We start from the raw sequence: 15,959 nt of genomic DNA on the forward strand, positions 1-15,959 counted from the left end.
TGATAGGTGGCTTCTCCTTCTGATGTTAGGTGGTATTGATGATTTGGTATTGATAGGTGGCTTCTCCTTCTGATGTTAGGTGGTATTGATGATTTTGCAGGCCCTGCGTTCTCTACCCCTAGTCTCAAGTATGGTGCTTTGAATAGAGCACAATCATAAATGCTAATTAATTGAATCAATCCTTATCTTCATTCCGCTTCAACTCTTTCTTCCCCAAAAAGGACTTGGTTAAGAGCATGAATTTTAGACTTGGATTAGATTATAATTTGAATCATCTAATTCTTCAATATAGTTCCCTCATCTATAACGTTTAGGGATAATAATGACATCTACTTCATCAGGTTGTTACAAGGATGAAGTATTGAGATAATGAAAATAATATAGAATAAAAAGTTGTTTGGCCAATTACTTCTGGGTTTTTTAAAAAATAATTTAATTTGAATAAGAATAAAACAAAACTGTGATGGTAAAAATATCAATGTTTGGGCAATGGTCGTTATTTTCCAGAATATGGGAGTATTTTAACCTGTACAATAGTAAAGTTGGAAGTACAGTGAAGTTGAACATGAATTATTTCTTAGTTCCTTGTATGTAGTAACCATCTTTTATAGTTTGTGTCACATGGTGCTTTAACATTGATACCAAGTAACCCCTCTCTACCCATCTGCTTTTCTGACAATAAGATGCTCCCTCAGTTTACTCCTTGGTAAATGCCTAAATCTCAACGCTTTTGATTCAAAGGCAGCTTATAAATAAAACCCCCATGTGCTCTGATTTCTCCCTGCCATGTTTTCAGAGAAAACCACAATATACATAAAGGTGCTTGACCACAGTACTGCTTCAACTCTGTCACATGACTGCCCCATGCATTTTCTCCTTATGACCCAGTGCTGTGAATACCAGCAGCTGTGGATAAAAGATTTTAAATATTTCTAGCCTCCTGCCCCTCCTCCCCTCTATTTATGTTCACCATTACTCACTGCCATCAAGCTGACCGTGTAGAACTACTCCTGTGAGTTTCAAAGACTGTAAATTTTTAATGGAGGAGAAAGCCTCATCTTTGTCTCTCAGAGTGGCTGGTGGTTTCACACTGGCTGATCTGGCAATTAGCAGCCAATACATGCAAAGCCCATGACCCTAGCTTACACATGACCATAGCAAGTTAAAATGCTCTCATACTTCTGGATAAAAATGACAGTTGCTCACGCATCAATCTTTTCCACTATTGCATTTGTGTTTTATTCTTCTCCAAAATTAATTCACTCCAAAATGCATTAGATTATAAATTCTACAAGGGCAGAGATTTTTGTCTGCTCCGTCCCTGAATGAATGAGTGAATTACTAAAGGTTCAAGGATCTGAACAGTGTTCCAAATATAGCAGGCACTCAATAACTGTGTGCTGAATAAATAGGCACCGTAATTCCAAAGATGCAAGTCTAATGAGGCCACCACCCATTCAAGTATTTACAGATGTTTAAATAGCGAGCAAAATAGAGGACATTTGAAATTTAGAAAATCAAATAAATCAAAGCGCTTTATGGTTAAAAAGTCTTAATGTTTATAGGATTTCTAGGACATATACAAAATTAGGAAGGTGAGGGGGTGGGAGGAAGCACGAGGGCCAAAATCGTTAGAAATATATATATTTTTAACCAGAATTCATCTACAACAATCCAAATTGCTAAGTGCATGAAAACAAAGCTGGAATTCAAAGACCTCGGTCTAAAAGTCATTGCCCTCACACTGATCCTGACTTACATAGATGTGTACAGAAAGAGTAGACAGTGTAAAGACAAAGTAGTTCCATAAGGTTTCTGAAGCAGTAAATCTTTATGGAAACAGGTTTTTCTCCTATGGAATGGCTGGTGTGTTTGAAATGCTGACCTTTCATTTAGCAGGTGAGCACTTACCCAATGTTCTACCAGGGTGGCTAGACTAAGATCTAGGGATGGTTGTTACCTAGTTACCTGGTTGTTACCTAGTTCTCGGGTCTCTTGTTTGTGATGGCCGCACCAGGGTGCAGCTGCCTTAACAGTTCCCTGCTTCAGCTTGCAAGGCTGACTTCCTGAAAGACATCCCCAAGGAGAAGCCACATGGACTTACCCCAATGCAGCCCTGGGTGCTAGAACACCCGTGTGGAGACCCCTGCCAGTGCTGAGATGCTTCCACGTTCACTGACTCGGCTTTCCTCCTGCAGTCGGCATCATTATGTCTGCTTTGTGAGATGGAGGAGGACTTTGTGGACTGGTGTTGGACATATGGCTTAATGGGTTAATGTTGGACTTGTAGGTTTGGGCAGCACTGGGTTGGGATGTTTTCTTGATGCACACTTAACCTTTATATAAAACTCTCTATATACCTGAATTTCTGTGGATTTGTTTCTCTAAAGTACCCAGACTAATACATTATGGTACCAGGAGTGGGGTATTCATACCAGCTTACATAGGAAGTAAGTGGTAAAATGAAGATATTACCACTTGTGCTCAATGTTTTCATGAGGAATAAAGCCAATGATGCAAATTAAAAAGCATGAGTAGATATATAAATATAAAGCTATCATTATATCACCATATACATAATTTCCTACAATGTTGTTAATTCCATTGAGTCAATCCCAACTTGTAATTCCAGAATTTGGTACTAGAAGTGGCCTCAGAGCCATTAATACAATTCCCTTTTACTTATATGAAAGTGGATGATGAGAAATGTGCTGTAAATAACTCTTAAAATTATATCTAATTTTGAGATTCTGTGATATAAGTGAATTATACAGTAAAGACAGATAATTAACACACATGTAAGAAATGACTTTTTTAGACTTCTTATGTTCTTTTGCAGTAAATTTTTATTAAAAGTCATTGAGTTGATTATGATTCAATGACACTACAACTTTATAGGACAGAATAGAACTGCCCTTTATGGTTTCTGAAATTGTAACAGGAGCAGATAACCTCATCTCTCTTTGATAAGCGGATGGGTTATAGCTCTCGACCTTGAGGTAAGCAGCATATGACTAACTCACACCCCCATGGAGGCTTCTTAATTTTTAAAAAGTAACTCCAAAAGTTGTTACTCTCTGTTATTAACTGAAGAAAGTAAACTCATGTCTTATAATGATCTCTAAGATGGGCATTCTATAATTCAGACTTTGGATATAACAATTACACATCCAAAGCTCGAATAGAGGCTTTTAATCCCTTTCCAAGGATTTTTTGTTCAAAGACCTTATACTTGTCTAGACACATAATTATTTGAAAAGGAAGATGGATCTTTAATCATTATATATTATTATCTATTTAACTTATTATGAGTCTTATAAGATATGAGTTTACTTCTCTCCATTTAATAAGAATGGACTAGAACATTTAAGTTACTTTTTAATTTTTTTTTAAGGAGCCCTAATGGTGTAGTAGGTGTGCTGTGCATTGGGCTTCTATTCTCAAAGCCAGCAGTTCAAAATCACCAGCCTCTTTGCAGGAGAAAGATGGGGCTTTTGACTCCTATAAAGAGATAGAGTCTCAGTGAGGTAGTTTATTGTGCCAACCTGGACAATAAACACATGTGGGGTTAATTGAAGGGCAGAGGGATAAATGACTCGGTGACCCTGGCCTTTCTAGTTCTCCGGTCTCTTGCTTTGTGATGGTCAGACTAGGGTGTAGCTGCCTTAGCAGTTCCCTGCTACAGCTGGCAAAGCTCACTTCCTGCAAGACATCCCTGAGAAGAACCCACATGGACCTACCCTGATGCAGCCCTGGGTGCTGGAGCAGCCGTGTGGAGACCCCTGCCAGCGCTGAGATGCTTACACATTCACTGACTCGGCTTTCCTCCTGCAGTCGGCATCATTGCATCTGCTTTGTGAGATGGAGGAGGACTTTGTGGACTGGTGTCGAACATATGGGTTAATGTTGGACTTGTGGGTTTGGGCAGCACTGGGTTAGGATGTCTTCTTGATGCACACTTGACCTTTATATAAAACTCTCTCTTCTACATGAGTTTCTGTGGATTTGTTTCTCTAAAGCACCCAGACTAACACACTTAGAAACTCACAGGAGGCAGCTTTACCCTGTCACTTTGAGTCGGTATCCACTCTATGGCAGTGAGTTTGTGGGGTGGTTGGTTCTGGAATCAACAATAAATCACGAGGGCAGAGGGGAGACTTTGTTTTAGTATCTGAGTCTAGAAAAAAAAAATCTATGTGTTATAGAGGCTCAAGGTGTGCCCCTTGTAGAAGCATCCTCTTCCTTTTCAAATATGTCTCCGGACAAGTTATGAAATTTTGGGAAATGGATTAAAATCCTCTCTTCCAGTGTTCAATTTGTAATTGTTATATCCAAAGTCTCAATGGCATTTTAGAATGTTCATACAAGTCCTAAATAGATAGATGTTTATAGCTACTTAAATGAATTTTATATGTGGTCTATAATGAAAACAATAGGAAGTAAACAGTTAAGATTTAAAAGTATTAAAAGTAAACATGAAGTATTTGCACACACTGGGATTGTTATTGACTATATTGCACAGGGCAAATGCATTTACCTTGTTTGGACCTAGTCACAGTACCAAGTACATTTTAGACTTTTGCTACTACACCTTGTGGTTTATAGACTAAATAGAATCAATAATTTATCATGTATTCAATAAAGCTATTGAAATATATGTAAACTGTGGAGTAAATAATTTAATGTTACTTAAAGTTTCTGCAAGCCACTCCACAAAAAAGGGGGGACAGTTCTGTAAAGAGCAATGGGTCTAGAAAAGAGCAATGGGTTTGGAAACATTCCTGAGAGATGATCTCTTAAACCTTCAAGTTTCTTCAGTGATTGCAGTCCCTGGATGAGGATTTACTCCAAATCTAAAGGTTTTTAATTAATTTTGGGTGGAGGCTGGCCAAGCCAGCAAGTGAAATCATCCCAACTTCATGTCAGAGAGCGGAGGAACTAGAGGACAATTTAAATAAGCATACATAATATACTGAGGCCCCAATAAAATTGTGGGAAATTGTGGGAAAGGTGACACAATTGTTGAAGACAAAGCGGGTACATAAGCAAATGTGGTGAAGAAAGCTGATGGTGCCTGACTATCAACTGATATAGCGTCTGGGGTCTTAAAGGCTTGAAGATAAACACACGGCCATCTAACTGAGAGGCAATAAAGCCCACATGGAAAAAGCACACCAGCCTGTGTGATCATGAGGTGTCAATGGGATCAGGTATCAGGCAAAGACCCAGAACAAAAAATCATATCAATGTACATGCCAGGGAGTGGGGAGTGGAGACCCAAAGTCCATCTGCAGACAATTGGACATCCCCTCATAGAAGGATCACAAGGAAGTAACGAGCCAGTCAGGGTGCAGTCTAGCACTGACAAAACATACAACTTTCCTCTAGTTCTTTAATACTCCCCCACGCTCCCCCCTATGATGACCCCAATTCTACCTTACAAATCTGGCTAGACCAGAGCATGTACACAGGTACAGTTAAGAGCTTGCAACACAGGGACTCAGGACATATAAACTCCTCAGGACCAACAATGAGAGGAGTGATACCAGGATGGTAGGGGGAAGGTGGGAGGAGAAAGGGGGAGGAAAGGGGAAAAAATTAGGAGCTGATACCAAGGGCTCAAGTAGAGAGAAAATCTTTTAAGAATGATGATGGCAACATATGTAGAAATGTGCTTGACACAATGGATGGATGGATGGATGGATGAATTGTGATAAGAGCTGTAAGAGGCCCCAATAAGACGATTTTTAAAAAAATTCTGGGAAGGGAAGCTTCTGCTGGGTGAAAGACATCAGTACGCATGGAAGGCTAGCACGTGCATTTGGGAACATGAAATCTCCCCCTTGGTAACAGTCCTAGACTGTGTGTCTGTAATCATAAGTACAGCATTTTCTGTGAGTTCTGTGAATCATTTTTAACAATGTAGCAAGCCTAAGGAAATAATAGGATCCAGCAAGTCAGGCATGAAGGGAAAACCAGGGGGCCTCTCAGCTTACTACTGGCATCCTGAGAGAGCCATTGGAAAACTCCAAATTTACAGCCCTCAGGTAAGAAGTAATTGTGCCCTTAGGACTCCCACCTTGCAGCTGGCATCTGAGGTCTTAGGCAGAATTGGCAGTCTGGAGGACTGAGCTCTTTTCCTTGAGAGACCTAACATAGTTCCAGGTTGTTCAGACGATATCATGTGCAGGTGATGTTCAAACAGAGAGAGACAAAATTGATAAGAAATTTTTTAATATAAATTATGATCAAGAACTGGTGGACATTCAACCTTTTCAAGGGTAGCATATGATAAAAAAAACCAATGCTACTGAGAAGTCTAAGCTGCACTGAAGACATTAGAAAACAGGAGCAACAACAAGAAACCACCCCCCAAAGTTCTAGCAATGAACAAATTTAAATATTTCAACACACTGATGACGCACTTGAAGATTCAGGTATGGCTGACGCAAGAGGTGGTATTTTCAGTTACCTTATACACATGTGCAAGCTGAACAGTGAAGAAATAAGATTGCAGAAGAACTGATATGTTTGAATTCTGGCGTTGGTGAAAAATATCCAAACCACCACGGAATCCCCAAAAAACCTATGTTAGTGTGGGTACTTTAGAGAAACAAATCCACAGAAACTCATGTAGAAGAGAGAGTTTTATATAAAGGTTAAGTGCACATCAAGAAAACATCCCAACCCAGTGCTGCCCAAACCCACAAGTCCAACATTAACCCATATGTCCACAAAGTCCTCCTTCATCTCACAAAACAGACACAACGATGCCGACTGCAGGAGGAAAGTCGAGTCAGTGAATGTGTAAACATCTCAGTTCTGGCAGGGGTCTCCACACGGCTGCTCCAGCACCCAGGGCTGCATTGGGGTAGGTCCATGTGGCTTCTCCTTGGGGATGTCTTGCAGGAAGTGAGCCTTGCCAGCTGAAGCAGGGAACTGGCTAAGGCAGCTGCACCCTGGTCTGACCATCAGAAAGCAAGAGACTCCAGAACTAGAAAGGCCAGGTTCACCAAGCCATTTATCCCTCCACCCTTCAATTAACCCCACTTATGTTTATTGGCCAGGTTGGCACAATAAACTAACTAACTCAAACCCCAAACAAATTAATCTGTCTCTGGAGAAGTTTACCCAGCATGCTCATGTACTTTAGCCATACTGCTAAAAGAGACCAGTCCCTAGAAAAGGACTTTATGGTTGCTAAAGTAGAAGGTCAGTAAAATAGAGCAAGCCCATCAAGGCGATGGATTGATATAGTGGCTACAACAGTAACGACAATTATGAGGATGGCGCAGGAACAAACCGTGTTTCCTTATGTTGGAAGACATCAAATAATCACTTACAGCTTGATTTCATTGAACAAGGTTTTGGTACTCCTGTCAAACACACACACACACACACACACACACATTCTGAAGTGACTCTCAAATAATGCCACAGAATGTCCACTGTAGCCTACTTAGATGCCATGATGAATTCTCAGGATAAGAAGTAATGGTCTTCAATATGCTCACAACCTATCGGCATAACGTCCTAAATAGGTTATGTAGTTGCATTTACTCGTATTCCACCACTTCTCCCAAAGCAGCTTTAAAACTTGTTAACACGTGCAGTCATCTTACAAACTTTGGACGTACAGTCGAGAGAGACCAGTCCCTGGAGAAGGATATCATTCGCAGTGGAGGGTAAATAAAAAACAGGAAGGCCGTCAACAAGATGGAGTGACACAGTGGCTGCACCGATGGGCTCAGGCATAGGAACAATTGTAAAGATGGTGCGGGACAGGGCCCTGTTTCGTTCAGGTGTGCATAGGGTTACAATGGGTGGGAACCTACTCAATAACACCTAACAACGATAACAAGTACCTTGGCATGTTTACAGACTATGAGAACACAGGAGCACAGAGAATAGCTGGGGTACCTCAGTCTTCCTATATCCTTCTGTAGGCATGACCTTCTCATGAGGATTCTGGGAACTTCCTCTCTTTCTCCCTAGAGGCAGCCACACACTCGCTTTCTCTGTTTCACCTTCCTATAGATAAGCCACTTCTAGTCAAGCTGATGGTAGCCTGGGCTTCCACCACCACTAGATCCACAAGACTTTTCACCCACCAGCCTGTGATCTTCCTGCAGTCAGCATCATTGCATGTGTTTTATGAGTCTGAAGAGGAATTTATAGACTAGTATCAGTCATATGGGCTAATATCAGACATATGAACTTGATCTGGACAGGGTTGGGATGTGTTAACATACAATTACTCTTTGATATAAAGTTCTTTCTTACACATAAATTAGTATCATTGAATTTGTTTCTATAGTCAACCTAGTCTAACACCTATGGCATACAGGGAGACATCTATTAGGAGCTGTAAAACATACAGTGTTGAAATGTAGAAAAGTGAAGAGAGATTAGTTAGATGGGAAAGTGGGTGGAAGAAGAAATATAATAAAATACAAGTACGGATAGTAATAATAAGAGGCTAACGGAATAGGCCAGCAGATTTATAAAAATACTGGGAAATTTTATTTTAAGAGGGAAAATCAGAACTAATAATTTTCATGGAACTATATTTCATGAGAAAAAAGAGAGAAGCGAGAGATAATAGGTGGAAAAGGAGGTACAAAAGAGATAAAAGACATGGGTTTGGTATGAATTGGTATGAATATGGGTACTGAAGTTCTGCTCCTATGGCAGCATGGATATGGGTGTGTTTGTTCCCTCTGAGGAGGGTAGAAAAAAAAAAACCTTATTTGGGCAGGCATGCTGGAATCTACTGGTCTTCCTGTTTTTCCTGGGAACAATGAAGGTTCTCAGGATGGATCACACCAGAAGAGGTTACCTGATAAGGAAGTGGGAGAGAAGTAGAAAATAAATAAAGAAACCTATTATAATAGAACATACGTACAAAAACAGGAAAAAATAAACTAAAGTAAAAACTTAAACCATATTGTATCTAAAGATTCTTGATCCTTTGTTAGTGTTATTGTGGGTACGTGTACCCTGTGTCCGGGAGCTATGGCACCTGGGAAGGGGAGGGGAGGGAACTGGAGAATAAAGCAGGAAAGAACGAGGAAGTGGGGAAATGGTGAAAACTGAAGCTTGTGTACTGATTAGATCTGAACCATGCTGCCCACACACTCTGCTATCCACTAGAGACCCTAGGGACCAGCAAGGTGAGAGGTTTGACTGCTTAGAGGCTATGAAACATCAGCTGTGCCAGGGAAGAGTGGATCTCACTGAAGTGATCCAGTCACTTATGAAAGGAAGTCTGTCAGCAGGCATTGATGAAATCCCACTTTAAGAAACTTGGGTCCTCTTAACTTTTAATTTGGATGTCTCACTACTGAAAGTGCGGGATGTCCCTCCTAGTGGAACCTCACTGGTTGTTGCCCAGGGAATCTTCCCAAGCTTGTTATTTTGGAATCCACAATGTTTATTTCTTGACAGCTGGTTCCAAGGGTATTCATTGTGGATCCAAGTAAAATGAAATTATTGAAAACTTCAATCTTTTCTACGCCGACCATGATGTTATCTGTTAGTCCAGTTGTGAGTTCTGTTTTTACGTAAGCCTTTGGTGATGGTTAGAGATTTTGTAAACTAGACATTCCTGGGTAAAAGTAGGGGCGAACCACAGTCTATGAATATACCTGATAACAGCTCCTGAGTATAATAAGTCTTTTGTATAGGAGGGGATGAGCAGGGTCAAATTCTCTCTGGCCTTTGGCCTTCTGTCAGAGCTGGATGTTGCCTTTAGTTCCTTGATCTGTTATGTCACCTGCTTCTCTCAGGAGTGATGGGGATTCATTTGGTTGACTTCAGACCTATGCATTCACTAGCTTGTGCCCCTTGCTGACTCTGCTTTGTCATCTTGATTTCCTGCTCATCAGTTTCCATGAAGCAGGAGAAGCCTAGCTTGAACCAGACTGGTCTTCACAATTTCTGCAACGTGGTAAGCCATTTCTTCACTTAAATCTCTTTCTAGATACCATCCACAGTTTTGCTTCTCTACATAGCCCAATCTTGCACAGGTGTAATACAGACTGAAGGATGTAGTCCTGAAGGATGTACTCTTTGATCTTATAAGAAAATCATTCAAGTCCTTTACACTTTCAACAAAAGGGTAGTTATGCTATAGGTGTAAGAATTATAGTGAATTATAATAACTATGATTGCATAAGGAGTAATTATAAAATTGGAATGAATTCTATTAGCTATATACAAGGTAATTTTGTATTTTATTACCAGAAAGCATAATATTTTATTTAAACATGGTATTTGATATTACATGTTTAATGTAGATTAAAATGTAGGTAAAACCAAACTATTCATTTTTACATATTTTTAAATAAAAACTTCAAAACATGTAAAATTTGTAAATATTTTTACTTTGTAAAATTTTACTTTGAAAAATAATTATGATTTCCCTCTTTTAAATACTTACCTTTTATGTACTAGTGAGAGCTTGATATATATAATATATATCTCCATATAAGAATCTCTATCCGATTAATGTACTTATAGGTAAATCTAAGGAAGTACCATATATCTTCTTAAAATGCATGTGCTGAATTTTTTTTCATTTTTATCTATTCACCAGCTTTGCCTTTCTTACTTTTTTGCCCCCCGCCCCCCTTCCACCCACTGCCTGGAGATAAAATTTTATTGCTGTATAGAAAAGTGAACAATAATATGTACACAGCTGAAAGAAATTTCACAACTGAACTCACCAAGATATCACACACAGATCATGAAAGAGGATATGCAAGCACCGTAAAGTCCCTTTTGTGCCCATTTAATCATTACATACGCCTCTCGAAGGTAACCACCATTCCGAGTTTTCAACTATTGATTGGCCTTTCCTGATTTTGAACATTAAACAAATGGAATCATAAAACACATAATGTTTTGTGCCTGACATGTTTTGCTTAATAAGTTTGTGAGATGCATCCGAGTGGTTGTGTATAGTGCAGTCCATTCATTTCCATTCCTATACAATGTTACATTCTATGAATATATCACAGCTTGTTCATGTTACTATTGATGAACATATACATGGGTTGTCTTTGGTTAGCTATAATAAATAATTCTAAAATAAATATTCTTTTGCATGTTTTGGGAGTACACATGTGCACACGCTTCTTTTGGATATAAATCTAAGAGTAGAATCGATGGGCAATGAGCGTGCATGCATTCAGCTTTAATTGGTATTGCTGACCCACTGGATTGCAACACAGTTCTCAGCATTTCCTTGCTATAACCAAAGGCTCAGTATAAGTTCACATACACATCCAAAAACAAAATGAACAAAACCACTGCCACCAAGTTGATTCTGATTCATAGAAACCCTATATAGAACACAAAAATAGCTCAAAGGCCATATCTGAACTTCTCTGGCTTCAGTAGTGAGAGGAGAATCCATAACTTCACCAGCCCAAGGCTTATTGCCATGAGGAAGAGGTCAGACTCCCAATCCTTCTCTTCCCTGGTCTTATACCAACCATTCCTCTCCTGACACTACTTTTCTGGTAGGCTTGATAATTCATTGCAACGTCCACACAGAACTCACATACAATACTCATAATCATTAGAATTAGGGGACTTAAACAGGTCACCACAAGCCAGGATCAGGAAACGCTCAGGATATAGTCATTGGTCTATGGCAACACTTCCCAGCTGACAGGCTCAGTCCCTGAGCCTCTGTGCTATTTCTCTGCTCTCCCTCATGATCTCTTTGCCTTGCCCTCTGGTCTTGGTGTGGCATGGCTTCTGGTGCCTCTACCACTTCAGTCAGAAATTTTCAGCCTGCTCCACTAATGATTCTTCTGCCTTGATGGTCCTGAGAACCCCTCTGTCCCCACTTCAGAGGTAGCTCATTCTCATAGCCAGTGGAGTGGCAACTAAAACTGACCAATCCCCTCTGTTAATGATTCATACATCCTGTTTGTATGTTCACAACCATTATTTGGTGGGAGTTACAGAGACATGGATATAAGACCCATATTAAATTTCACCACACAGGGTTTCCAAGGCTTTAAAATTTTTTAGAGCAGATAACCTCATCTTCCTCCTGCAGAATGACTAGTGGGTTGGATCCATTGACCTTACAATTAGACCAATGTCTTTAATTGACCGATGTCAATTAAAGAAATAGAAGCTTCCTAGTCATATGCCATGGCACATGGTGAGCTTGTATGCAAAGATGATCATTTCTAATCTTATATTTAATCTGAAACAAATATAAGAACCATCAGAAACTTTGCCAACAAAGTGAAGAGACAAAAAAAGCTACTGAATGAGAGACTCAAGCATGCCCTGTGACAGGATCTACCAGCCTCAAGCTAGCGCAATGTATGCACCAGCAGCATGGTGAAGCAGGTGCCAAAGGAGCCTCAAACTACAGCGACAGGATCCATGGGTTGGCTTGTCCCACAGGTAGTGCAGCACACGGTTGAGGCAAAGAACTAGCTCAAGTAGCAGCACACTTGTCGAATCACCAGGGAGGAAGAGAGAAGGGGGCGGGCCTAGGAAAGCCATTTATCTCTTGTTGCTCTCCAATCAAGCTGAGACCTGATTAAACTCTGCCCACATGTTCCTATTGGCCTAGTTGGCACAATAAACCTAACCATCACAATCTCACCTAATTTGATCATGCAGTTAGGAAAGATTGGTCACTGGAGAAGAACAATACGCTGGGTAATGTACTGAGGAAAAAAAGGAAGACCTCCAACAAAACAGATTGACCCAGTATCTGTGTCCATGGGCTCAAACATGCGATCCATTGTGAAGATGGCAAGATGGGTCAGCCTTTGATTCAGTTTCACTTAAAGCCCCTAACAGGCAGAGCCAACCCAACAGCACCTAGCCACAACAACATGGCAAAGACTAAAAAACTGAACAAAAACAGAAAATAGCAAATGCTAGTGAGTATGGGGGGATAATGATACCTTTATCAAGCTGTTTTAAATGTAAAATGGTACGGGTTTTTTGAAAAACAAGGTGGTGGTTTCTAAACCAACTATAAGTAGAACCACAATGGGTCCCAGCAATTCGACTACAAGGTATGTACCTAAACAACCTGAAAGCAGAAACTGAAAAAAAGCCCAGTATACCAATGTTCACTGCAGCATTATTTACCATACCCACAAGGTGGAAACTAACTAAATGCTCATCAGCAGATGAATGGATAAACAAAAAATGGCACCTAAATAACCATACAATGGAATAATAGTCACTAGGAAACAAGAAGTTTTGATACATGTAACCGTGTGGCTAGCATTCGAAGGCATTATATTGAGCAAAACAAGCTCATGACAAAAGGAAAAACATTGTATGATCTCACCACCTCTATACAGACATGCCACTGGTATTTTCAATACCAGCAATGACAGCTAAAGTGAGCAGGATTCAACAGAACTGCTAGACTAAGAACAGACATGACTACTTCCTTGAACGACGTGTACCTCAAGAATACCTCCTACACCCACAAAAATCACACCCAACTCATTGCTGTCAAGCCGATTCCAGCTCATGGCAACCGGTGTGTTACAGGCTGGAACTGCTCCATTGGATTTTCTTGGCCATCGTCTTTATAGAAACAGATTGACTGGCCTTTCTTCTCAGGCTCACCGCTGAGTAGGTTCAAACTACAAATTGTTTTAAGTTAGTAACTTGAAAAAAAAGTACTTTGTTCCAACCCAAGCCAAAAAGCCCACTGCTGTCCAGTCCAGCCCAATTTGTAGACCCCCTACAGGACAGAGTAGCACTGCTCTACCAGGTTTCCATGGGTGTATCTTTATGGAAGCCACAGAGCAGTCTGTGGGTTCCAACTGTTGATCTTTGGGTTATTGGCAAATCACCTAACTCCTGCACCACCTTGGGTTCCCGAAAACCATGTCGTGTTCTTGCTGTTGATTGCCATTGAGCCATTCCCGACCGTCAAATCACTAAGAAGGAAATACTCTGCCAGCTTTCAAATTACAGCTGGGTAGGGGGCAGTCTGCCTTTTTATTGTCTAATCCATGTCCTTTAGCACATAGGTGGCTTTCAGCAAATAGTTCTTAAATTACTCTATTTAATCGTGAAAACAGAGCAAGCATTAACCAGAACCTTGTTCTGGTAGAACTGATATTCTGGGGAAGGTCACACTCTCCACTTCCTCCTCTGCCCCCCTTTTTATGTTTCCCCAAAATAAAAGGAAATATTGGGTCTCTTATTCGAGGGTATCCATTAGGTTGTAGCATCTTTCCATTCATTTAATTCAAAATAATTTCTTATTGTGAAGAAAAGTGATAAGAAGAGATGAGATGGCCGTTTCCATCTTTCTCCCTCTTACTCACTATAAGATATCCTTTGATCCTCAACTTTCTTATCTGCAGAATGAGAGTAACAATTACCTTGGAGAATCTATGAGAAAACATATGGTTCTGGATAGAAACCTCTTAGAGTTCCTGGTTTATGCTGGTGCTCAGTAAATACCAACTTAATAAATGGGTGCACAGATGTAGCAAGGAATTGATATAATTTTAGACTCCAGATAGTAAATGGTTCTTTGTTTGTCAATATGAGATTTTTTACAATTGTGTCACTTTAATTTAAGTTCATGGAAATCCCGCTGGTAAATACTAAAACATTTGGCTATGAAAGTGTAAAATTTGTTAATGTCACTTCTAAATTCTATGATGGTCCATTCATCAGATTTTAGGCCAAATCACTTAGTAAATAAGCATTGAAAATGCTCAATTGAATTTTAATTTCAGATGAACAACTATTTTTAGTATACAGGTATATCCCATAAAATAATAAGAACACATACAAAAATATTAATCATTACCCATTGCATAGGATACACTTATAAAAGTATTTTCTGCTTAAATGCAATTCAAATTTAACTGGGCATCTTGTAGGTATTTTTTGGTATTTGAAGACTCTAGGTCTAAGACAAAAGAAGACCTTGAAAATCTCAATGACAAGTTGCCATCACCACACCTTCCGCTTTTTTCAGATGAGGAAATCAAGGCCCAAGAAAATTGGCTACTTGGCTAAGGTAACCCAGGAAGACATTGGCAGAGCCGGAACCACAACCAGGTCTCTAACAAGCCATCTAGAACTCTCCCATTACACACATAGCAAAGACTCCACAGACTTCACCACCAGGAAAATCTTAGCTATCTGCAAGACAAAATTCCTTTGTCTTAAAAATAAATAAAATAACAACCATAACAAAAATAGCAACAATCAAAAAGGTTTTCTTCTCCTGGGCCTCCATTACCTTTAAAAGCTGAGCTGCCACTTCCTGGTCCTTCCTCCAGAAATGCAGTACCTGGCAAGCACCTAGAAAAGAGAACACATCATTACAGCTCCCCCCCTTAGTCCCACCTTCGTCTCTTCCCTGTAGCCATTTATTTCTGTCTCTGTGACTTGTTTGCTGATAGCAGAAAAATGGATATGATGCAAATGTGGTTTTGTGGCCAGTGTGTGGAGCACTGGGGTTGTTTACCTTGTCATAAATTACTTTCCTCAGAAACACACCCAAATGCCCAGTCTCTGCCTCACCAGTCTCATAAACAGAAAATTCTTGACTGAAGACAGTGAAGTAAGAGATACAAGCCATGAAATGTGATAATAACCTGTGTGGGAAAAGTAAAGATAGTGTAGCAGTTAATGAGCTTTGAGATAAGGCCAATCTGCATTTCAATCTCAGATGTGCCCCTTCCAGTAGTGTGACTTCTCTGAGTCCTAAGTCTTCAGCAGGGTGGAATCCAACTACTGTCTTCAACACTCATTCCTAGATACTGTGAGGGCCACAGATAGATTCCTTTGTGGGTTATTCCTACCCAAAAGATTACTTTAGCATCTTGAGCCCAGAGGGAGCTATTTTCATTGCTAGTGTTTTCCCTAAATTTTGAGTTTAAGTGGAGATTAAGAAACAGGACTGTTAAAATCCATCAAACTGTACATTG

General features: G+C 40.0%; 1 protein-coding gene across 1 annotated transcript in view; it reads right to left on the bottom strand.

Annotated features, from left to right (window-relative positions):
• The window catches only part of WDR72 (WD repeat domain 72), a 259,271-nt gene extending 243,946 nt beyond the window's left edge, over positions 1-15,325 (bottom strand). Inside the window, exon 1 of the mRNA XM_004709519.2 lies at positions 15,269-15,325. The gene's annotated coding sequence lies outside the window, so the exon portion shown is untranslated. The remainder of the gene's footprint in view (positions 1-15,268) is intronic.
• Positions 15,326-15,959: the final 634 nt, after the last annotated feature.

Source organism: Echinops telfairi, unplaced genomic scaffold (assembly GCF_000313985.2).
Source record: "Echinops telfairi isolate 266 unplaced genomic scaffold, ASM31398v2 ScPeMD7_8;HRSCAF=38, whole genome shotgun sequence".
Taxonomy (NCBI): Eukaryota; Metazoa; Chordata; class Mammalia; order Afrosoricida; family Tenrecidae; genus Echinops; species Echinops telfairi.